This window comes from Pinus tabuliformis, chromosome 5_1, assembly GCF_031772625.1.
Source record: "Pinus tabuliformis cultivar Carrire ecotype Pingquan chromosome 5_1, CPIR1, whole genome shotgun sequence".
Lineage (NCBI taxonomy): Eukaryota > Viridiplantae > Streptophyta > Pinopsida > Pinales > Pinaceae > Pinus > Pinus tabuliformis.
The window spans coordinates 840,010,970-840,037,745 of record NC_142305.1 but is presented as its reverse complement, the minus strand read 5'-3'; the positions used below and the strand labels follow the sequence as shown (position 1 = coordinate 840,037,745).

General features: G+C 37.1%; 1 pseudogene; it reads left to right on the top strand.

Moving 5' to 3' along the window:
* LOC149167493 (phosphatidylinositol/phosphatidylcholine transfer protein SFH6-like) overlaps positions 1 to 26,776 on the top strand; it is a 62,560-nt pseudogene that overhangs the window by 2,701 nt on the left and 33,083 nt on the right.

Sequence of the window (26,776 nt, the reverse complement as noted above, 5' to 3'; positions counted from 1 at the left end):
GGGAGGAATGATCTGAATGGAAAATGGAATCTACCCATGGTATTCATCCACCCAAGGAATTTACCCATGGTATTGTAAGTGGCATCCACCCATGGTATTTTCCCATGGTATTGTAAGTCACATCAGCCCATGGTATTCATTCAACCATTATATTTACCCACCCATGGAATTTACTTGTGGTATTGTAACCAAAAAAGGTTTTAAGTAACAAGTCACATTTTGTAAAAGGACATATTGTCCGTCACAATGTAGTCTTTACAGTTATTATTTGTTTTAGTAAAAAAAAGTTTCTTTGTGGTTTTGTTATTGTGTGTTCTCCTATTTTCTTCTAGCATTTCATTTTTTCAAATCTTGGGGGTCTCTCCCCCCAAGATCCAGATCACCAAAAACATCATTTGATGCCTCAAAATTCTCCCGGAAGGTTTTAGACCTCGTTTTGCCAAACTAGGTCCTGCCGGTAAAAATGGTCTCGTGAGCTAATTCCTCCTTTTTTTCCACTACAAATGCATCGAGATGGATGACAAACAATATAATGATCCATTTCAGATCAACATTCCACAATGGGATGAACTAACTCACAATGACTATTTCACCCTTATGTTGTGGGTTCGATTTAGAGTGGTTGAGAGTTTCTCATACTCTTATAACATTAGAATAAATATAATATAATTGTGAACAACATTAAAAACCTCTTATATCACTGCAACAATATATGAAGTAATGAAAGCCTAAATCACATCCATTTGGATACATTATGTCCCCATCATTATTCAAGTAAACTCAAATGCATAGAGTGGAACGAAAGCAATAGTGGCCTTGTTGTTGGCACCATGACATTGACAAAAAGGGCAATATGAGAGAGAGAGGGGCGGGGGGGTGGCATCCCACACAATAGGTGATTGACACGAGTGTACATCATTGCATATGCATATGTTCATGTGTTACCCATATAAATTGAGTGGACAATAAGTGATTGACACCATTGTACATCATTGCAATAAAGAGATATCTATATGCACATGTTCATGTGTTACCCATATATATTGAATGGGAATGTAACCCATCACACCTTGGCCTTCAAATATTCGTGCCCAAGGCCAGCCCCCTGAGAATACAAGGTTGTGAATCTCCTCCCCATAATTACATCGAGCTATAGAAAAGTGTTTTAGGAAGAACTATGACAATCTAACGGTGATTGAGGAGCATTACCATGCTCCCACAACCTCAAGAGCCTCAGCTAATCCTCATAACAAAGTTGTTAGGGATATTGTGTGAATTAATGAAAATGCTTCATTACCCCGTAATTTTTTTGCAAACAATACAAACCATTTAGTCTTCCTATAAGACTTAGAATTCATCTATGAACCCAATGAATCAACCCAATATCTTGGCTCCCAATTTATTCAATTATGGCATATAATTTTTATTAAAACTTATGCACCACCAGTAACATCATGTCAAATAATTAACTAGATACATACACAATTAAAAAACACTAAATTAGGCACAAGTCCATTGACTTTTATAAAACGAGCTTCCAACAACTAAATAAAGTTGTGTGCCTTTCCATTCAACCATAGGTTCAACTAGACTTGTTATGCCTACAAATGGCCACCCCCAAGCCAAGGTATGATACCACCAAGGGAAAACTCAATTTCTCAAGAATTTTTTCTCCTGTGAAAGTGAATCTCCTTCACAAACAAGTAATGGCAATCACCCTCTATCCAATGGGCAAGGATTTCTAAAAAACTTCTAGATGCCTTCCTAGTTGGTTGTAGTGGCATAAGGGAGTCCCTTCTCCAATGCAATCCTTAATGACCTCCCCTCTCAAAGTTTACTCTTCAACCCAGCCAACATGGAATTTTCAACCCATTTTTTCCCTAGCTTGGGTTGGAGTTTTCTTGCCCAAAATTAGTAGTCAAATATGAGTTCAACATGCCAAAACACTCAATTATGGTCTCCAATTGGATTAAGCATCATTTGGGTGTGAATTTTGGTTTCCCTAAGAAGCTTTGTTTGTCATAAATTATGAATAGAAAACCCACTCACAAAACAACTTGTTTTTCACTTGTGGTTGTTCCCTGCTCTCTTTCATTCTTCTCTTGCACTTCCTAGGCCCTAAATACCCTCTCTACACTCAAAAAACTTGTCATTCGACCCCCATATGCATTCCCCTATTCCAACCAAGAAAGACCCATATTTTTTGGCCTATAACAAAGGATTTAATGGGTCAAATCATAGAACTCGAGATAGGTACTAGTTGTAGCCTCCTCTTACCATTTTTAGTTACCCACTCCATCTCCATGCTTCCATAATTGTGGGTAGTTGGTTGCCCAACCACCCAACTCCCTTCAATAACTGATTTTTTGGAACTGGGAAGGAGTGAAATAATTTCAAATTCAAAATTTGTCCTTTTAGCAATACATTTTTTTTGGTATGCCTATTTTCTTAATAGGCAAGGTGATTTCCCAACCCCCTCATTGATTTCTTCTCATGGTATCATGGTTAGTACTAGTTCTCCACGCTTTAGTGAGTTGGTTAGTGATTTTTCATTACTTAATAAAATATAATTACATAATTAAAAAAATTATCCCTAATAACTAAAAAGTAACCAAAGTGTCTATGTCACGATTTACAACAACACTAAGTCATAATAACAATTATAGATTGGGAGAAAATTGGGTGGTTGCAATATTGAGACATAGGGCAGATTGTTTGGAATGCCTTGATTAGCACATTTCAAATAGCAATTGAAAGTTTGATTTGACATCAATAATGCCCTCAAATTTAACAAAGAAGATCCAATGTTAAAGGCTAGTTTGATAGTGGTAAGTGACTTAATTTTGTGAAAGTCGCTATTTGATCTTTTGTGTGTCAAAATGAGACCAACAAAATATTATTGAAAATCCATTCATTAATACTTCAAGAATATTAAGTTGAAAATCTATTTTGAGGTTGCCACCTATTTATTCACCTACCTAGAAACTCTGCTAGTGAAATTGCACCCTCAAAATATGTTCAGAGATTTGTGATAGCCCCAAGTGAGCCAATACGACAAAAGGTGTGTCACTACAACAAAATAGGAAAATAGCACATAAAATAGCACCGGAATTTAATGTATTTCAGTTCACAAATTGGACACCTTTTCCAGCACGAAAAAAATGGGCACAATCGGGAATGTTTATCATAAAGACAGATTTAGCATCAGAAATAACATCAAAAATACCTCATACAATTAACCAGAAAAATAGCACCCGAAATAGCGCAAGAATCAACACCAGGAATATATCTGAAAATAACATTGAAAATAGTGCCAGGCATAACGTCAGAAATAATGCAGGGAATCGTGCCCAAAAGAGCGTCGGCAATAGAGTCGGCAATAGCACTAGGATTTGCTTCCAATTTGGCTTCTGGTTTGGCTTCCAATTTTGCTTCTCGTTTTGCTTCTAGTGTGGCTTCCAATTTTTCTTCCAATTTTGCATCCAGTTTTGCTTCCAATTTTTCTTCTAGTGTGGCTTCCAATTTGGCTTCCATTGTTGCTTCTTTTTTTGCTTCTAAGTGTCAGGAATAGGACCAAGGTAAGCACCAGGATTGGCGTCCAATTTGGCTTCCAATTTTACTTCCAGCTTTGCTTCTAGTTTTGCTTCCCGTTTTGCTTCTAGTGTGGCTTCCAATTTGGATGCCATTGTTGCTTCTTTTTTTGCTTCCAAATATGATTATTGTTTTGCATATAGTTAAATTAATATGTTTTACTTCAATTTAATTAATTAAATATATCATGTCTCTTAAATAAGTAAGATGATTATATTGTTGGCATTATGTTTTCTGGTATGACTGTATGTTACAGATGTTGTACTTGATGGCAACTCCAGTGGTAAGGCTCTCAGTTTGTTGAAAATTAAGAAGGACGCAGGCAATCGGTTCAGAAAGTGCGTCTCCGCAGGTATACCATGCAGAAACCGCGTCCAGGGACGCCGGCCGGCCGTTCAGGGGGTGCGTCCACCCAGTGCACACATTTCAAGACAGAGAAAAGCACGTGGGGGTTTCTTGTGTGGTATCTAGCCGACGGTTTTGTGTTTCTATGGTGTCGGCTCGTGGTATTGTTCCATGTTTTGGGGAGGAGCTTGCCTATATAAAGCAAAGGAGTTCATTTGGATTGAGCAATTGTCTTGGGTTGAATATCTTATTTGGTGAGATCTAGTCCAGATCTAAGAGGGCGAATCTTCTAATGGACTGTGATCTCTATGGCGCATGATCAGATCTGTAGATCTGACTGTTTGGGTCTGTCCTGAAGTCTTCATATCATTTATATCTGAAGGGTCGCAGGTTCAGTGAAGGGAAAGTGCGCCGGGACGCAGGTACTGTAAAGGGCAAGTGCGCCGAGACGCAGTACAGTAGAGAGAGACCTGCGTGAGGACGCAGGGCGATCAAGGTTCAGGTGCGTCTCTGAAGCAGAAGGACGCGGCGCGATAGTGTTTTCAGGTGCGTCTCTGTAGCGAAAGACGTGGCGTAATAGTATCTTTGGGTGCGTCCCTGAAGCAACAGAACGCAGAGCAGTCAAAGGAACAGTGCGTGGGCACGCAGCGGAGCAGAAGGATATCTGCGTGTGGACGCAGAGTAGCAGAAGGTTAACGGCGTCTGGTCGCAGGCCACAGAAAGAAAAACTGCGTCTCTGTTTTAAGATGTTCTGTTGATTGAATTTCTCTGTTGATAAGGTGTTCTGGGTTAGTTCTGTTATTGCTGATCTGATATCTGTAGTGATCTATATCTGTTATGTACTTGTTGATCATCTGATGCTTTATGAAAAGAAGTAGGGGGTTGTAGCTCCCTTCCAGGAGTAGACTGGAAAAGAGAGAGAGAGAGAGTTGTAGCTCTCTGCAGGTTGCAGCCTGCGTACTGGTAAAGGACTGCACCAGTACAAAATCATTGTAAAAGAAGTTTCTAAATTGAAAGAAGATAGAGACATATTGCAGCAGGTGGTTTTCACCCACATTGGGTTTCCACCTTACATCTTGTGTTCTTTGGTGTGACTATCTGTTTTTCATGCTCATTATTTTATGGTACTGACATGCTAAAATAATTCAAAGATCAAATAAGGAAGATTTATTAAATTGCTAGATAATACTGATTCACCCCCCCTCTCAGTATTATTTCCAACAATTGGTATCAGAGCAGGTCCTTCAGAGAATCTTGATCGCTTGAAGGTAGATCGTTCATCATGAGCAACTACGAGAGAGAAGCATCAATCAGGCCACCGATTTTTGATGGGACAAACTTCAATTATTGGAAGGTAAGAGTTACTGCATATCTTCAATCTCTTGGTACAGAAGTTTGGGACATTGTAGAAACAGGCTATGCTTTTCCTTCAGCTACTCCTACAGATCCAGCTGAGAAAAAGAAGTATGAAACAAATGCAAAAGCAGTCAATACTCTATTAGGAAGTATATCCCAAACAGAATTCATGAAGGTAATGCACTTCAAATCAGCAAAAGAGATATGGGACAAAATGGTCACGAGCTATGAAGGAGATGAACAGGTAAAACAAGCTAAACTTCAAACTCTCAGGATTCAATATGAGACTCTCAAGATGTATAATGATGAAAGTGTGGCTAATTATTTTCTTCGGGTAGATGAGATTGTTAATTGTATGAAAAATTTGGGTGAAGAAATAAAAGAGGCTATAGTAGTTCAAAAGATTCTAAGATCATTATCCCCCAAGTTTGAATCTAAAGTATCTGCAATAGAAGAAAAGGAAAATCTCCGTGTTCTCACTATGTCTCAGCTACATGGAATACTAACTGCTTATGAAATGAGAAAGGGAGGTCCATCAGACAGAAGGGAAGCTGCTTTTAAGGCATCAGGCAAAGAAGATTACTATGAAGCAAGCCATGTTCCAGAAGAAGAGGAAGAAGAATCAAATTTTGTCAGAAATCTTCAAAGGGGCTCTGGAAGGTTCAGAGGTAAGCTACCTTTCAAATGCTTTGCTTGTGGAAGAGTAGGTCATTATGCTGCAAAATGTCCTTATAAGGATAAAGGAAAGGAACCTGCTAGATGGAACAAGAAACAAAGTGCAAATAAGAAAAGCTACTACACCCATGAAGATAGTGATGGCTTATCAAACAGTGATGAAGATGAACAAGGTAATAAATATAAGTTGTTAATGGCATTTGAAGATGATGATTATGAGGATGCTGTAGATGTGGATAATCTCTATGATGAAATTACTAGACTCAAGAGATGTATAGAAGAAAAGAATGTGATCATTGATACTCTGCAATTTCAAATTGATGAAAAGGAAAAACATCTTGAAAAACTAGAAGGTGAAATTGTTGGTCTCAGAAAAGAAATTGAGAAAACAAAAGCTATTAATCTTAAGTTTGTCAAAGGATCTGAAACTTTGGATGAGATTATCAATGTGCAGCGGTCTCCTCTAAACAAGACAGGTTTGGGCTATAATGGAGAAATCTCTCAAGCATCCACCTCAAAAAGTTATCTTGATGCAGCAAGAAGAAATGAGCAGAAGAACAATGAAGATAATCAGGTAAAGCAGGGACGAATTACAAATAGAAACTATCAGGGACAATCCATCTTAAGGGTGAACAAAAGCTACAACCAGCCACAGGTAAAATCTTCTCAGTTTGGTCCAAGAATAGATGAAAATAGAAATTACAATCAGTTGGCTGGTAGATTCAATAACCGCAGAAGCTTCTTCAATGGACAATGCTTTTCTTGCCATAACTTTGGTCACAAAGCAGCTCAATGTGTTGCATATAAAACAATCATGACTAGGGAAGCTCAAAAACAAAGAAGTATGACAGGGATTACAAAAAGGACCTATAACAACTTTTCGGCTCTTGAAAATGAAGTTGAATGTTCTATTTGCAATAATTTTGGTCATGAAGATTCTGAATGCAGGAGCAGGTTTCAGGAGAAAAAGGAACAAGCCACAAGCACCAAAACATGGAGAATAAAGGAACCTCAAACAGAAAGATGTGGGATAGCATTTTATGCAGAAGGACAGGAAAATCTATGGTACATTGACAGTGGATGTTCGAAACATATGACAGGTGACAAAGAAATACTTGAATCTTATTCTACTTTAGAAAAGGGAAAGAAAGTTTCTTTTGGAAATGATACTCCTGCAACTATAAAAGGAAAAGGTATTGCTCCTTTAAAAGAAAAGGTCAAGGCTGGAAATGTTTTGTATGTTGATGGATTGAAGCATAATCTACTAAGTGTTAGCCAGATGTGTGATCAAAAAACCGAGGTTATTTTCAGATCGAATGGATGTCTTGTTCGTGATCTTGATACAGGTAAAACAGTACTCAAAGGCAAAAGAACTCCAAATAATCTGTACATATTTGAAGAAGGACAACAACAATGCTATCTAAGCAAGGATGAAGAGCACTGGTTATGGCATCGAAGGTTGGGACATCTAAGCTTCTCACAAATAAGGAAAGCATGCAAATATCAGGCAGTTCGCAATCTTCCAGATATCAAAATTCCTGACAACACCATATGCAGATCATGTCAGTTTGGAAAACAAACCAGGACTAACTTTCCAGAGAAAGAAGGATCAGCTAGCATGCCTCTTGAGCTAGTACATACAGATACATGTGGTCCATTCAGGAAAAGAACACCTAGAGGAGAGGAATACTTGATATTATTTATTGACGATTTCTCCAGGTTTGTCTGGTTAGGACTTATGAAGCACAAAGATGAAGCATTCGAAAAATTCAAATCCTTCAAAGCCTTGGTTGAAAATGAATCAGGTCACAAAATTAAGTGCCTCAGATCCGACAGAGGTGGGGAATTTACTTCAAATGAATTTTTCGATTTCTGTGATGAACATGGGATAAGGAGAGAATTCTCTACAGCTAGAACTCCTCAGCAAAATGGAGTTGTTGAAAGAATGAACAGAACAATCCAACAAATGGCTCGTGCTATGCTTGATGAATCAGGAACTCCCGCAACTTTCTGGGGTGAAGCTGCACATGCTGCAGTTATTATTCTCAACAAGACAAATGTCCGGGTGAACAGCACTCAAACTCCTCATGAGCTCTGGAGTGGTAAAACTCCTTCGGTAAAGCACTTCAAAATCTTTGGGAGCAAATGCTATATCAAGAATACTGATGAGCAGCTTGGCAAACTTTAACCTAGAGCAGATGAAGGCATTCTTCTTGGCTATTCTCCACATAGCAAAGCATACAAATGCTACAATAAAAGACTTGGCAGAATTGTTGACAGCATTGATGTAGTGGTTGATGAGAAGGGATATATTCCTAGGCAAGTACATCATGAAGATATAGAAGAAGATGAAGGCTACCCTCAAAGACAGAATAATGAAGAAGAAGAACCCCAAGGAGAACTTCAAGAAGAACCAGAGGAGCAGACAAGAATAGAAGAGAAAACTCCATCCAGATATGTTCAGAAGAATCATCCAGAATCTCAGATTGTGGGGCAGAAAGAAGCAGGTGTACAAACAAGAAGAACAGTTGCAGAAGCCTCAAGCTATTTGGCATTACTCTCCTCTACTGAACCACAAAATGTGAAAGAAGCATGCAAAGATGAATGTTGGGTGAAAGCAATGGATGAAGAACTTGAGCAAATCGAAAAGAACAACACTTGGGAGCTGGTTCCTAGACCAAAGGATAAGAATGTTATCGGAACAAAATGGGTCTTCAAAAATAAATTGAATGAAAATGGAGAAGTAATTAGAAACAAAGCCAGACTTGTTTGTAAAGGGTATGCGCAGCAAGAAGGAATAGACTTTGAAGAAACTTTTGCTCCTGTTGCAAGACTTGAGGCCATCCGAATGTTCCTTGCTCTCTCAAGTTTTCAAAACTTCAAAGTATTCCAAATGGACGTGAAATCAGCCTTTCTGAATGGAGACTTGGAAGAAGAAGTGTACATTGAACAGCCAGATGGGTTCATTCTTGGAAATGATCCAAATCTTGTATGCCGATTGAAAAAGGCTCTCTATGGTCTCAAACAAGCTCCAAGGGCTTGGTACTACCGGTTGGACAAATATCTTCATCAACAAGGTTTCTCAAAAGGTTCAGCAGATAGCAATCTGTATATAAAAGTTGAAAATGACAAATTGCTAATACTTGTTGTGTATGTAGATGACATTATTTTTGGCAGCAATGAAGAAGCTATGAGTCAAAGCTTTGCCTCGGTCATGCAGAAAGAATTTGAAATGTCCTTGCTAGGAGAACTGACATATTTCCTTGGTTTGCAAATCCAACAAAAGGAAGGAGGAATCTTTTTATCTCAAACCAAGTATCTCAAGCAGATTTTGAAGAAATATGGCATGGAAGATGCAAAACCAGTATGTACACCCATGGTCACAGGATGTAGTCTCAGTGCAAATGATGAATCTGCAGCAGTACATCAACCAACCTACAGATCTATGATTGGAAGTTTACTATATTTGACAGGTACCCGACCGGACATCATGCATGCAGTTGGAATAGTTGGAAGATTTCAGGCAAATCCGAAGGAGACTCATCTTCAGGCAGTAAAGAGAATTTTCAAATATCTTCAAGGGACTCAAAATTATGGCTTATGGTATCCTAGAGATACAGATCTTACTCTTCATGCTTATACAGATGCAGATTGGGCCGGAAGCGTGGGTGACAGGAAAAGCACAAGTGGTGGTGCGTTCTTTATGGGTTCCAGACTGGTATCTTGGTTCAGCAAGAAACAGAGTTCGATTGCCTTGTCTACAGCTGAAGCGGAATATGTTGCTGTTGCATCTTGTTGCACTCAACTCCTTTGGATGATGCAGACTTTGCAGGATTTTCAAATCACTTGTACACCACCTATCCCCATCTTATGTGATAACACAAGTGCAATCAGCATCTCAAAGAATCCGGTCATGCATTCAAAAACCAAGCACATACCAATCAAGTACCATTTTCTCCGGGAACAAGTGCTTGAACAAAAAGTCAAGTTGGAGTATGTTCCTTCCAAGGAACAAGTTGCTGATATTCTTACCAAACCATTGCCCAGGGACACGTTTGAATACCTCAGGCAAAAGCTGGGGGTTGTTGATGCATCATCTTGTTGAAGCTCTTCTTATTGGTGGTATAGGCTCAGGGGGAGCACATAATGCATTGTTGGCATTATGGAGAAGGAGATCTTGGAAATAGCTGCAATATGTCTCTATCTCTTTCATGGTGCTGCGTTGCTACAGATCTGGTTCATATTCAGGGGGAGCATGAGCTTAGGGGGAGCATACCCTTTGCTCTTGATGTCAAAGGGGGAGAATGAAGCTGAAGTTTGTGAGGTTGCCATCAAGTCCAAAGGGGGAGATTGTTGGCATTATGTTTTCTGGTATGACTGTATGTTACAGATGTTGTACTTGATGGCAACTCCAGTGGTAAGGCTCTCAGTTTGTTGAAAATTAAGAAGGACGCAGGCAATCGGTTCAGAAAGTGCGTCTCCGCAGGTATACCATGCAGAAACCGCGTCCAGGGACGCCGGCCGGCCGTTCAGGGGGTGCGTCCACCCAGTGCACACATTTCAAGACAGAGAAAAGCACGTGGGGGTTTCTTGTGTGGTATCTAGCCGACGGTTTTGTGTTTCTATGGTGTCGGCTCGTGGTATTGTTCCATGTTTTGGGGAGGAGCTTGCCTATATAAAGCAAAGGAGTTCATTTGGATTGAGCAATTGTCTTGGGTTGAATATCTTATTTGGTGAGATCTAGTCCAGATCTAAGAGGGCGAATCTTCTAATGGACTGTGATCTCTATGGCGCATGATCAGATCTGTAGATCTGACTGTTTGGGTCTGTCCTGAAGTCTTCATATCATTTATATCTGAAGGGTCGCAGGTTCAGTGAAGGGAAAGTGCGCCGGGACGCAGGTACTGTAAAGGGCAAGTGCACCGAGACGCAGTACAGTAGAGAGAGACTTGCGTGAGGACGCAGGGCGATCAAGGTTCAGGTGCGTCTCTGAAGCAGAAGGACGCGGCGCGATAGTGTTTTCAGGTGCGTCTCTGTAGCGAAAGACGCGGCGTAATAGTATCTTTGGGTGCGTCCCTGAAGCAACAGAACGCAGAGCAGTCAAAGGAACAGTGCGTGGGCACGCAGCGGAGCAGAAGGATATCTGTGTGTGGACGCAGAGTAGCAGAAGGTTAACGGCGTCTGGTCGCAGGCCACAGAAAGAAAAACTGCGTCTCTGTTTTAAGATGTTCTGTTGATTGAATTTCTCTGTTGATAAGGTGTTCTGGGTTAGTTCTGTTATTGCTGATCTGATATCTGTAGTGATCTATATCTGTTATGTACTTGTTGATCATCTGATGCTTTATGAAAAGAAGTAGGGGGTTGTAGCTCCCTTCCAGGAGTAGACTGGAAAAGAGAGAGAGAGAGAGTTGTAGCTCTCTGCAGGTTGCAGCCTGCGTACTGGTAAAGGACTGCACCAGTACAAAATCATTGTAAAAGAAGTTTCTAAATTGAAAGAAGATAGAGACATATTGCAGCAGGTGGTTTTCACCCACATTGGGTTTCCACCTTACATCTTGTGTTCTTTGGTGTGACTATCTGTTTTTCATGCTCATTATTTTATGGTACTGACATGCTAAAATAATTCAAAGATCAAATAAGGAAGATTTATTAAATTGCTAGATAATACTGATTCACCCCCCCTCTCAGTATTATTTCCAACATATATACTAAGTCATATGAATGCATTTGATATATTTTATAGGATAACATTTATAAAGAATTTTTAGGGAAACGAACATCCATACAAATTAACAACATCATTATACTTATTAAATCTCCATCAAAATAGAATCTACAACATCCAGTATATATAAAATAACAAGATAATTATTCTAAATTGATCATCATCTATAATTAAAACAAATGAGTCAAATATCTATAATTTAAGTGAATTGGACAACATCCATCATGAGCATTAAATCTAAACCATCATATGTAATAAATATTCATCCAAATCATCAACCACTTTCAATATATAAAAATGGACGAGCCAATACTGATAAGATCATCATCATATATAACTAAAACAAGTGAAATTCACATATACTAGTAGGTCAATAACATGTGAAAATGTTACATGCCCAACATTCGACATAATTTAAATTGATACATCATGTACGAATGATACAAAAAAAATGATAAAATATGTAAGACAAAATTATACAAGTCAATATGATGTGTCATGTACAAATGATATAAGTCAAAATGATACATGTCAAAAAGATAACTCAATAATATGGTGTTGGAGGTTGTTAAAATGATACATATGATAGTAAACCTAAAAATCGACATCATCTCAATATATCAAAAATTATACATGATGCAGTCTATATGGTCATGAACGTCAATCGCTGGTACCAACAACTGCCTCATCATCATCATCATCACCATCATGATCATCATCATCATCATATGTATTGGCATCGGCCTTGTTGGCATTTGTGTTTGTGTCATCATGAGCATCATCTACCATCTTAGCATCGGACCCAACGTGATCTGGATCTATGTGATGAGGATCATTTAGAACTTCTGGAAGATCCTTGTTCTATAAAAAAAAAAAAACATTTAGAATGAAAAGTTATTATTTATTTCATGCAATAATTAATGTCTCTATTATATATCTAATATTAAAACATATGAAATGAAATGATAATCATATTACATCATATCAAAGTGCACATACGATAATAAAATTTCAAGTAAGTTACAATTAATATGTCATTTCAATGATGTAAAGCATTCAACAAATCTAATAAACATTAGTAAAGATCATAAAAAAAAAAAAAAAAAAAAATTGTTATACAATTTAACTATCAATTGTAATTTCTATTACATAAGCTTAAGTACAAACCCTCTTGTGCTATATACGATTATGTTTGCTTTGAAGATATTTTGAGAGTTAACTAGTCTATGTGTCTTCTTCTCTTATATTTCAGAAGTTAATATTTCTCTATGACATTTTTCCACTCCCTAACATGTATTTGCACACACTAGAATGCCTTAGAACTTGGCACAGCTTAACACCTAGCACATTTATGCATGCCTGGCACACATTTGCACTCGCTGGCACTCCCTATCACACCATGGAACCCATAGGTAATTGATGTCATCCCTCTTATTTGTTAATTTCCATGCATTTTAACCCAGTGTTTTGTTGTGTTGCCCTGGCACTCCCCGACACTCCCTGGCTAGCATAGATTGGCATGTCTTAGCACTTGGCATCCACTGGCATTCTTTGGATGCACCGTCATGTCTTGGAATTCCTTGGCACTCCATTGTGCGTTGTAATTCCCTAAAACTCACTAGTGTACATTGGCACACCTTGGCATTCCCGAGCACTCATTGGCACACACCAGCATGCATTGGCACTTGGCACTAGGCACACATTGGCAACTAGTGTTCACCAAGTAAATTTTTATCTTCATCACTACAAGAGATATATGCATAACCAAAATCATTTTGTTGGAGTGAAATCATAGGTATGACCTTAAGCTATTTTCCATCTTTGGGATTTAACCAGTTGTTCATGTAATTAAACAACATAAATAAGTGATAACGAAAATTGTAGGTCTGTGAAACTATTAAAAGATAAAACCAAGTTGTATCTTTGTGAGGACATAACCATTGATCAAATGTTAGGATTGAGATGAAAATATTTGATAGGGAGGTTATATGTTTGATATATTTTAGGGGATAACTTAATGAGTTGGATAGAACAACACTAGAATCCATTGCTAGGATATACACTACATTTCCACACTCAAGTGAACAGATGGTCAATGTTTCCTTTCAATATTGAGTAGCTAGATTTAGTAAAGGTGTTGAAGATGAAATTATTATGGGCCTTATTTCTAGACAAAATGTGGTGAACAAGAAGGGATGATGTTGAGCACCATTCGTTCACATGCCAAGAAATCTGGGTGACGAAGCAGACCCGATATGACCACATTAAGATTGCAGAGCTTGAAACAACGTTCTAAGATAAAGCATTAACTTAGTATATGAAATACAAAGAAACCACCCCTACAGGTTAGACCAGGAATTTTTTAGATCAATCGGGCCTTGTTAAAGGAATTTTAGAACCCTAAGTCAAAATCTCAGTGCATTACTAACATCAAAGAAATTAAATAAGTGAAAGGAGAACCAGTCTGGGACTATGACTAGAGGTTGGAGATATTATTGGGCAGGTTCTCATTTCCAATTCCCAATGCACAACACAGGGAATGGTTTATTGTACAACTCCTTCCTCATATAAGGATACCTCTCACTCAACAAAGAGTGACATCACAGTCGGAGGCACTGGAAATAGCAATGAGACTAGAGTCAACTCCAAGTGGACCAGAAGGATCAATATGAATGGCACAAGTGCAATTGCAACTGGTAGTGTTGACTCTCTTGTTGCAAGAAGTGGTGAAAGGGAAGGATGTGTGTCAGAATGTCTGGTGCATTTTGTGTTGCAGAGAAGGACACTTGAGAAACGAATTCCTAGTTATGGATAACTATGTTGCGATAGGGGAAGAAAACCCACCACTTAGAGAAGGAAAAGCATAATAATATGAGTTATGCCAGAAGTGGGAACATATTTCAATGTTCATCTATTAGATGGAGAAATATCAAACGACCTACCACACTCCATTCTATGAGTTATGCAAAAGTATAGGCCATGACATTCAATCATGTCGCGTGTTGGAAATAATGACGGAGAGAACATCTGAAGAATACAAAGTCCAAGGAGCGGACCCATAGGTGGCGAAGGCCCAGACATTTCAACAAGGAAACTTTCAGTCATAGAGAAACACACCAAAAATGCAGCAACAATGTTACTCTGCGTGCGACGGAGGTTTTGGGACCCATTGTAGAGAAGGATTCGGAAGAGGAGGTGAAAAACCACCTTCATGCTTATATTGTAGAGAGATTGGGCATGTGAAAATATTTTGCACTAAGCCTCAAGTTCAATACGAGTTCTATGTGGGTACCATTACAACGCAAAACACAAAACAAAATATTACCCTGGTCTTTTGGAAAAACTGGAGGCCAAAAGAGAAAGCAATGTGCATTTGGTCACAGCTGAGAGACTTGAAACAAAGGACCATCTTGCTAATGTCAAAGTAGTCACAAGAGGAGGAGCACACACCGAATGCGACGCGTGACGAGAGAAATCGGAGAGCCCGCAATGGTCACTATAGTTGTTTCCAACAAGAGAAGAGGTAATTAAGAAAGCAATACCACTTCCTAAGTTTGATGTGAAGAAACAAAAGGAAGTTATGTTTGAAGTGCGAAGGTACTACGATTGTTAGGTCCCTATAATACTAGTACAACCCCCTTATTATTATTATTAGTGTAGCCCCCTTATTGGTATTGTTAGTGTAGCCCCTAGTATTATTGTTCTTCCCATCTAACCCCCATACTATTATTGGTGTGCCCCATAGAAGCACTATTTTTATTATTGTGCCATTAAATTATTATTTTTATGTAGGCTATGATTATATCGTGACCCCTTAGACTCCTCTATATACCAAGGAGGTCTTTTCATTTGTATCATCCAATAAATTCATTTATGTGATGTAAAGGAGGTTGTCCCCTCAAAGATGTTATTTATCAAGTCGTTGTTCTATCTTTTCTTCTATTTTGTGAGATGGTAGTATAACAATGATGAAGGAGAAGACCCCCAGACTTCAAGACCTTGGCGAGAATTGAAAACACAGGGAAAGGAGGAAAATCTAGAGGGCCAAGTCAAATAATTTTTTTAATACTACTTGAGAATGTTGGAAATTCCTATAACAACTCAAAAGATAACAAATTTGATCAAGAAATGTATAGATGAGGAAGAAAAGCCCATCTCAGCCCCACTTCTTTAGAGAAAGTGATATAGGTAGATAAAAAGAAAAGAACAAATTGGTATTTCAAGTTTTCAGCAGAGATAGGAGGCTACATAATGGAGAATGTCATTCTGGACTTGGGTTTAGATGTAAACATTGTGCCCAAAAGATCATGGTAACGGATGGGAAGACCACAACTAGTTTGTTCACTAGTTCAATTGCACCTGGCCAACCAGTATAAAATATTCCCAATTGGAAGCTAAAAGATGTGCATATCAACCTTGATGGAGTGGAAATTATAATATATTTTGAAGTTATTAAAATAGTGGCTGAGACATAACCATATCCAACCCTACTAGGTTTTAATGAAGTGGTTGGACCAAGCAAAATTCCAATGGGCATGGAGTCGATCTAGTATTAATCTAGGTTGCTCAAAAGAATGGTGATAGTAGCATTGATAATTTGCAGGCAAAAAATGCAATCTTTCAGATCTAAAGCTTTGTAGATAAACAGAGGAAAGAGAAAATACAGACCATCTCAAATAGGGCATAAATTAAGAGGAAATCCTACAAGAAAATTTAGATGAATTTGGTATAAGCATTTGAATACTATGAAAAAGAGAATCTAAGATGAATTTTAATTCATTTACTCTTATTCAAATATTGAATATAACATTCGATGAACATTTAGAAGGAGAACTTCACTAGGAAAACATACTGAAAGAAAAATAATTGACAGAATCTGCGAGAACGTATGTCACAAGTACTTCTGCTTTGAGGAAATTTTGATTAAAATAATAACTTTCACACCACACAGTCTGTTGTTTCACAAAATACCAACCCTTGCTTCCTTGTTTTACACAACTTTATAGAAAGCTTACATAACTGAAATCCATAACTTATGGAAAGATTTAATTACAAAATGCTAAATATATATATATACATATCTTGATGACAAAAAATAAATTTGAAAAGTATATTTACTAAGAAACAACTAATGCATTGACAAATTTAAAACATAATCCATGTTGAACAAATAGCAAAAAGTGGGCTAGTAGGTTGTAAAATCTGTTGATGATTTGGGTTCAAACTAATCATTAACAATCTTGAATAAAATATGTGATCCCCTATTTTCTGCCTTAAAAATCTGCTTTGATATTGAATGATATCCACCTCTCCTTGACTTATGCCCTAGCCTTATCAAGATAATGCTTATTGTGCAAAGGATAACCTTCAAAAAAGTTTGACAAAATCTATCCCTTTATCACTACCAAAACTGTGTTGCTAGAAGGTTTTATTTAGGTGCTGACAAAATATCTGGGCATACGATGTTAAAATAAAAACAATGAAATTTCTGCCAAAATATCTGGCAACGCTTGTCAAAATATCTGACATTGCTACCAAAATATCGGGTAGCGCTATCTTTTGGTGCTCATTTTAATGTATTTTTTCTTCTAACAAAAGGTACATGTTGTCTATTTGAATTTGTTTTGCTCTTTTGCTTTTATTGGCTTTGGGGTCCTGTTTTTATCCTTTATCCTTTTTTTAAGTTTTCTTCTTCTTCGAGGAACTCAAAGTCTCCTCTTTGTTGATTAGTAAATCCCTCACAAGTGTGTCATCAAGATCAATGACTTGTTCCTTCAAGGTTGGGTGCTGCAATTTGAAAATTAAGCTAAGTTTATTTTTGGGCCTTGTATGGGGTTATTAGTACATCTCTGGAAGTTGCTCTTGAGGGAGGCCGGAAGTTTTTCCTCAAGAAGTCTCTTACTTTTTCTTACATAAACCTTCTCTACCATAAAAACTGAAACAAGATTTTCATTGTGTTTTCCCAAAGAAGATTTCATTATGTTTCTAGTAAGGACATAGAGGTTGTTTATTCTGGAGAAATGTTGGGAACCTTTCTCTATTTCCTTTTCTTGTTGGCTTTAGGCTTGGCAGAAATTGACTCTACAAACTCTCCCCAAAATAGGAAGTGCTCCCATGTTCTACCAATTTTTTCCAAGTAATTAACAATTAACATTCTAATTCAACCCTTATGGAAAATACAATGAGGAGAAGAAGAAGGTTTCATTCGAATTTTAGTTGACCTTACTGATACTCTTCAATAGAAAATAAAGCATGTTCATATGAACCTGCCCAACCAAATGTGCATGGAATTTGAAGTGGTACATACCCATTCGATCATAACAGTCTTCACAAGTAAAGTACCATTAAATAACCTTGAGGGTTTCGCTTCATGTGGGATTTAGCCAAGACCTCTGAACTCCTTGTCGCCAATCCTTGTCTTTATGCTCATCCTTTAAGAAAAAAGGGATATCAATGTCGACTAGGGTTCAATTTTTAAACCAACGCTCACCATCAACAAGTAGGCATGTAGCCTCGGTGAAGATTTTCTTTGTGAACGTGAAACAAAGGTCTGCAATGGTGACATTTCTCCCATCAAACCCTCTGTGAATAATCGAGCAACTTCATCGTTAAACCCTTGGCCCTTCAAACAAAATTTTGCCTTGCCTGCTTGGATAAATTTCTCACGAAGCTCTATAATGGCATCAAAAGAAATTGGGCCTTCAGTCTTGTTCTTACAAAGGTATCTGCTTTTCCGCATAGCAGAAAACAAATTTGGCAACAAACATTGTGGAGAAAAGTCAGGGATTCACTTGCATTGATTTTGAAATAAAGAACTAACGGACATGCTCCTCGGAAAACAAGCGGGAGAAACAAATAAAAAACTAACTTTCTCTTAACCATAAAAATATCAGACTTTAAAATAACAAGTGGACAAATAATAACTGCATTCCCTCACACTTTCATCATGGCCACTTAAGCTTCGATCATCAACACTTCTTTTGGCGGATTTAATTCGACCAATTAAAATGATGATATATTGTGGCTTTTATTTTGACAACGTTGTTGTCGAATGACGTGTATGACATGGTGTCTATTGATTTGGCAGCACCTCCTTTATTAATGATCAAACCATTCATTGCCATTTAATTTGGGAGCACCTTCCTTTTATATCACTAGAATCAGCACTGCTAAATTAAATGGCAATGCACACAAAATTTTAATAGAGGCTACATCTTAAGGCCGAAATTGAATTACCCTGGAAACATAAAAGTTATGACATTGACCATACCAAAGAGCTAGTATGTGCAACAAGAATTAAGAAGAGCAACAACAACATGGACAAGGATCGTTGAAGACTTTGGGGCCACTTTTGGACCCATTTAAGAAGAACCCATCCTGATCGTTGTGCTACAACACGTCAGGGAAATTACATTCTAGGAAAAACAGAAGACAACTACAACTAAATACTCTGGTTGCACATAACACTTACAGAAATACAAGCATCAACACATGGTACATTGCCTAAATATTGAAGAAGTGCTAAATGAAGAAGACCTGTATCACTTGAAATTTGAAGATACGAAAGAAAAATGTGCAGTAGAAGGGGCGACCACCAGCCCAAGTGCCCCTGATTATAACAAGCCAATCAAGACTAGAAAACATGACATTGGCATAGAGGAAAATCCCAAAATGGTGATCATTGGAGATTATTGGGATGAGGAGACCATGAACCAAGTGGTGGACTTGCTAAAAGAATACCATGACATTTTCCCTACCACATTTTTTTAAATGAAGGGTGTTGACGTGCAAACTAGCACCCTAGGGTTGTGCAAGGCTCACAGGGGGGTAGCTTGGGTCAACTAAAGATTGTTTCCCAATGTCACTTTGACAACTAGCCTTCTCACTTTAGATTCACTAAGGAATCAAGGAGGGTATCCCTGGGTAAGAGAGTTGGCAAGGAGAGGGGTGGAGCTTCTAGAGGCCAAGTTGGATCAAGGAGGCTTCTCCTTGTCAAGTCTCTTGCAATGGTTAAGGAGGGAGACAGGTTCACAAGAGAAAGTGATAATCAATCATCAAGCCTATAACCTTATACAATTTCTTCTCTTATATGAACAAGTCTCACAGAGGAAGGAGGGAAGAATGAGTCAAGGAGTCACTTCACTTGTGGAAGTGAAGGAGGAAGGTTTGCAAGGGAGCTTCCCTTTGTCTATGTCACTTCCTAGAGAAATGGTTGTGTTTGAATCTCACTTGTAGAATAACTAGGAGATAAAGGGATCGTTCCACCCTAGGCTTAGGCTTAGAGGTCAAAACAAGTCAAAAAATTATGGGAGGACAGAAGAACTTGACTTTAATCTAAGAATGAAGGCAAGGAAGGTGACTTAGAGTTGAACGAGGGTTGACTTAAAGGGTTGTTACAGATCTGCACTAAAACTGTAAGTTGATTATTCATTGCAACTTCTACAGGGTAAACGCTTTCCATATACATTATTGTTATAAATTATTTGTGCTTTCCTAAGAGTTCGAGAACATATTCAAGGTAGAGTTTTTCAAGGCTATTAATTATGGTCAAAGTCAAAATCAAGATAATCCTTGGAATCTATGAATTGGCATTGATTACTTGACAGATTAGGCATGATATACCTCTATTCAGTGGTGAATCTATGGATTTTAGATGTCTTGGAAATTTTCAACTAAATAAATCGAAAGTCCTTATGAAATAACCTCTTATTGATGAATTATAATGGTGTTGGAATAGGGTTGAAACCTAATGTAAACATAGTCGATTATTCCCTTTGTTGATCAAGAGCATTGATCCCAACAAATGTTTCTTTTCATTAATTATATACAAGTTGAAGGTCGAGCATTCGTTACATGAATTACAACCATGCATCATGGGTAGGATCCTTTAACTCGCTTGGACTAACAAAGGATCCTTGAACTCGGCTTGACAAAGTTCTAGTTTTGTAAATGAATTGCATTGACAACTAATTAATGAATTGTATTGGAAACAATCATTGAGTTTTTGAGACATCATTGTTTTCTTTTATATTTATTTTCACAATGATACTAGAAGTGCATCATTCCAGAAATGCAAGGATCAATCCTTTTATCATGTTGTTTCTAGGTGACATTGTATTGCAGAGTACATTAAAGTGTTTTCTTACATGTTTTTAGTCAGGGAAACTATGTCCCTTAACACCAATATTCATACTTGTAGCCCACAAATATTAATCCAATTAAATCATATTTAACTCAAGCAACATTTGAACAAAAGAACAATGGCCTTCAAATCTAACTTAATTAGATTGGTCATCCCTCTGGATCTCAGGGAAGGAACAAGATGCACAGATCCTATAACAGAATATTTGTTGAAAAGTGTGCAACAAGAAATGCTTGTTGAGAATGCAACAAGATGATGGAGCTTAGTGGAAAGGAGTCGCCTTCATTAAGTGGGCCCGCAGGAAAATTATGGCGCAAGTTCTATTTTTGATCCCAGCAGGGATGATCACAGTGTGGGTGATCACAGTTTGGATGATCATAGTGTGGGTGATCACATTTGGGTGACCACAGTGTGAGTGATCAAAGTCTATTTTTAAACTGGTTGTCAAAAATAGAAAAGTCAAATATTATTGTCTCATAATAATATTTGGACTATAAACTTGATCTTATTCTCTTGGAGCACTTCAGGATGAGCTACGGATGTGGTACATGCAGATCCCAGAAGGAAATACGTGGTTACCTATGGGATGACTAATATCTGCATGCAGGAATTCAGTTAGAACTCAAGTGAGTTGAGTTTAGTGGACTGGAAGTGCAGTTGATGGAGTTGTGTTCAGTTTAGCTTTGTTAAACTAGTTGTATTTAGTCTAACTGATCAATAGACTAGAGCTGAGTTGGGTGAATTAGTTATTAATTAATTCACAAGTTATTAACTCATAATGCAACTATAGAATACATCAGTTAACTCAGTTGCATGTCAGTGCATGTTCAGTTCAGCAGGGACAGGTGTTAGAGGATCAGATTGCTATCAGTTGTGACTATAGTTGTGCATGATGATTTGCACAATCAGAGGGATTGAGTATGCCAATAAATTGGCCAATATAAAGAATTGTAGCCTGTGCTCACGTCCAACAGAGTGTGAGTGATTGAGGACTTGTACAATGAACTGCTAAGAAACAAGATCAAGGAAGATCCACAACAAGAAGCGAAAGAGACGCAGAGCTAGGAATATTATATTATATCACTTTGCGAAGGGAAGACTATGTAAACCCCACTACATATGAACAACTAAGTTGGAGGAGCATATGCTCATATGACATAGATTCAAAAGATGCACTAGATCATTGGCAAAATAGGCTACATGAATTATCTTCCAAGAGATGTTCGCAGATAACTAGACACGTGAGGTGGATTGGTTATGTTATCACTCTGTAATTTTCTTGGTTGAAGGAGAAAATTACCAATATAACCTCGAACCAGAATTTTAGATTGGAAACTGGACTTTCCTATTTATAGAGGGATCTCTCTTTCACTCAAATACTCAAGGTCACTTAGTAATAAGTCATTCATGTGCTCAGTGGCCGGTTCTAATGTAAGAATTCAAACGAACTTGGTCGGGGATTAAGGAAAAGGACCATTGGGCATGGAGTCACAAGTTGATTTCAATAAAGACTTTTAAGATCTAGTGGAATATAAAACAAAAAGAGATTAGAGGCAAAGATGATAATGTTTACTTAGACCTTTGATTATCAAGTTGGTAGTTAGGAAACGAGAACAAACCATTACAATAGAGCATCACAATGAGTTTTGTGCAACTTTAGCAGAAATGGTGAAAATATTTGAATCTCATAATAGTAGACCATCTCAATAGAGATTAATTCTACATAACTTAACTTTAGATCAAATATGAAGACATAACATCCATGAAATCTCGAATAGGAAAGAAACATAACTAAGGAAACAGACTGATAAATACCACAAAAGGAATATTTGACACGAAAGATTTAATACTTTTGCCTTGAAAATCTTATTAATCTCAAAAATAAAACATACACAACATAAGTATGTTTTCAAAAAAAACCAACCCTTGGTTCTTCATTTCTCACAGCTTTATAGAAGTTTACAAACTGAAATCCATAGTTTTTGGGCAGTTTTAATTACAAAATACTAAATATCTTTAATCTATTAAAACTAAAACTGAAGATACATTTACAAGGAAAAATCAATGTGTTTCTCATGAATACAAAAAGTGGCCCTGTAGCTGTGAAATCTGCTGAAGATGTGGATCGAAACAGGTCACTAATAATCTGTAGAAAAATTTGGAGAATCCCTTGTTTCTTGCCTCAAAATATTGCTTCGATGTTGATTGATCTGCTCAAAATGGCAATTTCCCTTTGATCTTTGTTATGTCCTTATCAAGATAGTGTTTGCTGTGCAATAGATATTAAACTAGTATAAAATGAGAAATTAGTGACTAGGTGACTAAAAAACTTAGTCACCGTAGCTTTTCCAAGTGAAATACTACCAAAAATGAGCAATATTAGTTGATCCAACTAAAAATGACTAACATAAACGACTAATTTAGTCCCATGTTAAAATATACGACTAGATAATAAGCATACAACTAAAAATGACTAATGTGAATGACTAATTTAGTTTAGGAACAAAATATAACTACCTAACAAGTACTACAATAGTATGAATGAGGCATTTTATTAGTCATTTTAATTATGTACAACAAGGTGCATTTCAATGAAAATAAATCCATTAGGAACAATGACGAGTAAAATATTCAAGCCCATAGGAAGAGCCCACCATCATCAACATATAGCTCAAAGTAACATCAAAAAAAGACATAAGGTCACTACCATCAACACAATACACATGCATGTTGTCATCATTGTAAGACACATGTTCGTCACCCTCAATAGGATACACAACTCCATTGTCATCAATATAAAACACATGAAAACCGCCATCATCAAAATACACATGCCCATTGCCATCATTGGAAGGTTTTTATTGTGTAAGATAATGTGCCTTTGAAGTAGGTCTACAAGGTTGAATTACTATGAAAATCACATATAACATGAGAGAAAGCCTTTGAGCTTGGTCATAGAAAACACACAACAAGAATCCAAGTGTTATTTAGAGGTGGTGTGTCTCTGCTTCTCCCTTGAACTCAATGACTCTCTCGCTTTGCTTCGTAATCGAGAAGCCTTATGTAATCTATGGGTGAAACCCTACAACGGTTAAAGGAGGTGTCATTGAGTCGAGAGGGAGATGAGTGGCTCTCATCATATTCATTATCAATCTTGTAACTATTTGTATCACCCTCCAATCCAACGGTGAGAATGAGATCATTGGTACCTTTCCAACCTCAACCAATAGTTGATTCACAAAAAACTATGATCAACAATAAATTCATGAAGAACTAATATATTACAAGTAAGAATTGGATATGAGTGAGGAGAATAACATATTCCTTTTTAATCTCATAAATAAACTTAATATTAAAAAGAAAAAATGTATGTTTTATATTAAAAATAATATTTATTTTATTAAAAAAAAACCACTTCATCCGTAATCCAATATAGCATAGTTAGAAAAGAAAAGAAAAAACTAAATTTAATGGTAGCTCACATTCCAAATTCCCTCCATTTTATTTGTAAAACTTGTGAAAAGAGACCATTGTTCCAAAGAGAGTAAGAGAAGGAAGGTGTGCACTAAAATTTAGGCTTGAAATCAAGAGATATGCCCATTCATTAATGAAAACGAATGGAAATGCAAGGAAAAAGTTGTATGATAGTGTAGGGTTTGAATTGTTATAATAGGTGGAAAAATATAAGAGATTCATTTGTTTTCATAGGCGGATGGATTAATGCTTATAGTTATAGTTATGTACAGAAGGAAGGGGGAGGGAAAAAAGGGTAGGTTAATACTTATAGTTATAGTTATGGAGGGAGGGAAGGAGGAAGGCGAAGAGGAGGAATCAGAGCGAGGTGGATGTTCTTGGAAATCGATAATAATATTTAGCAAGTAATATTCATGCCCATCTATGTATTTGATTTGGCATCGTCGCACCAATGACCTAAGGTTTTACCATTGGCATCTACTCGAAGGTTCTGTCATGGTCAGCCCCGACCTATGTAAATGCATAAACACTTTCAGTTGAGGGCAATGAGAAGGCATCAAAATGTTTTAGGTATATTTTATTCTCAACTTTCAATATCTACTCTGCATTATCTTGCCAATTACCCTAGTTACTAAATATCATTCTTGAACTAGATATTTAGTTGAATTTTCAATATATTAAACAAAACACAGGAAATGGAACTTAACTATGGTTAAACCCTGTTCAATGATTGTTTATGATTCTGTCAACTCATTTTGACCACACCACCTATGCCCACCCCAAGGAAAAACCAAAATCAAAAAACAAAAGATAGAAAATAAACATACCCTAAACTTAGCCCTGAGGGTTAGCTCAGTTGGTCAAGTCCTTGTCAATAAAACACCTCTGTTATTGGGAGGTCACGGGTTCAATTATCTCGGCACTCTCGAGGTCAGGCTCCATGGTTGAGCCGACTGGAAGTGATTCCTTTGGATAGATTTGCTTGGTAAAAATATTCCTTGGATGTAGCAGGCATACCTTGAACTTCAAGTCCATCATCAATTGTCTTGGGATCCATTTCACTTAATTCTTGAAATTGGGATTTTGATATTGCTTTTCCTTTTCAAATTTCCTCCATGTTTGAAATATATAGGTTTTTCTCGCTGAACTTATTTTTGAAATTTCTACTTTTGGTAATATTTTATGTAGGTTGTCATTAAAGCATGCTTATATGAAAGTTTTGTTACCTTTATACACATGCTATAAGTGACTGTTCAGGGCATGTACTTGGTAACTAGTCTTTGATGAAAACATTATTGTTTTCATTATATTTTTTCAAGTAACTTGATTGGAATTTCCTAGAGGCTATAACATGGACAATTTTCTTGGTGTAATATCTCTCGGCTCATGGTCTTAGTAGTTGGTTGGGACAAAATGTCTTGGATTTGAAACTTTTGAATTGCAAGTACTATACCATATTTCCTTCCACAAAGCTAAAGTTTTGCAATTTCTGTGATGATATCATGGAGGATGAGGAAGTTCTAACATAGATCAACATGTGAGTAAAATTTGAAGAAGACGAAGATGTAGTTACAAAAATGAAATTTTCTTTTAATGTAATTGGATTGACTAGAAGAAATCCTTGCTATTTGAAAATAAGGAGGGTTTCTTATGCCAAAGAAGATGGGAAGAGGAGGTAAAATTTAAGTCAAGTGACACTTGAGAAGACAAATTTTCATTCAAATAGTTCAATCTCAAAAAACAAGAACAATGACTCTAAGAATGGAGAGACCAAGTTTATGAGTCCTAAGATATATGATGTAGAGGATTTCAATAGCGATGAATGTTTCATGTGTAATTGATGGGAATTTCTGTGTTGGTATTTCCAAAGCTCATTTACCAGAAGTGACATGGTATTGTCTTAAATGATTTATGGAGAAAATTGAAGCCTAGGGATCAAGAGCATCAAAGAAGCACGTGTGGCTACTTACTCGTGTAATTCAAATTTGTTAGTGAAGTGTTTGGCGTAGCACGATGTTAATCGTATATTTCAGGCTTAATGATATTCACTAATTTCAAAAGTATTTTTGTTGCAATTCTTCCTATAACCTACATGGGATAACTATCGTTGGGGTTCATTTGAGATTGTTTTCACATTTAACCCTCAGTTAGTTTGCAGAAAATTATTTCTTTATTCCTTTGGTTTGTTTTTTCAAATTTTCTCATAATTCAATATTTTCTTTGAACATGTTGTTGCAGGTTTGACTTTTCATAAAATCCAACTACCACCTATAGGTATTACAACAAAAGGGATTTGAAAAAGGTCTTAGAGACATTAAAATTTTCGGGTCCTTTTTATGATGACATTAAAAAATCAATACTATAGTATTAGGGTGTTGCAAAGGGCAAACATTTGAAATAATTTCCTCTGGTTCATTTTATATATTTTGTTAGACAACCTTTCATGCATTCTTAAGAATAAGATGGCC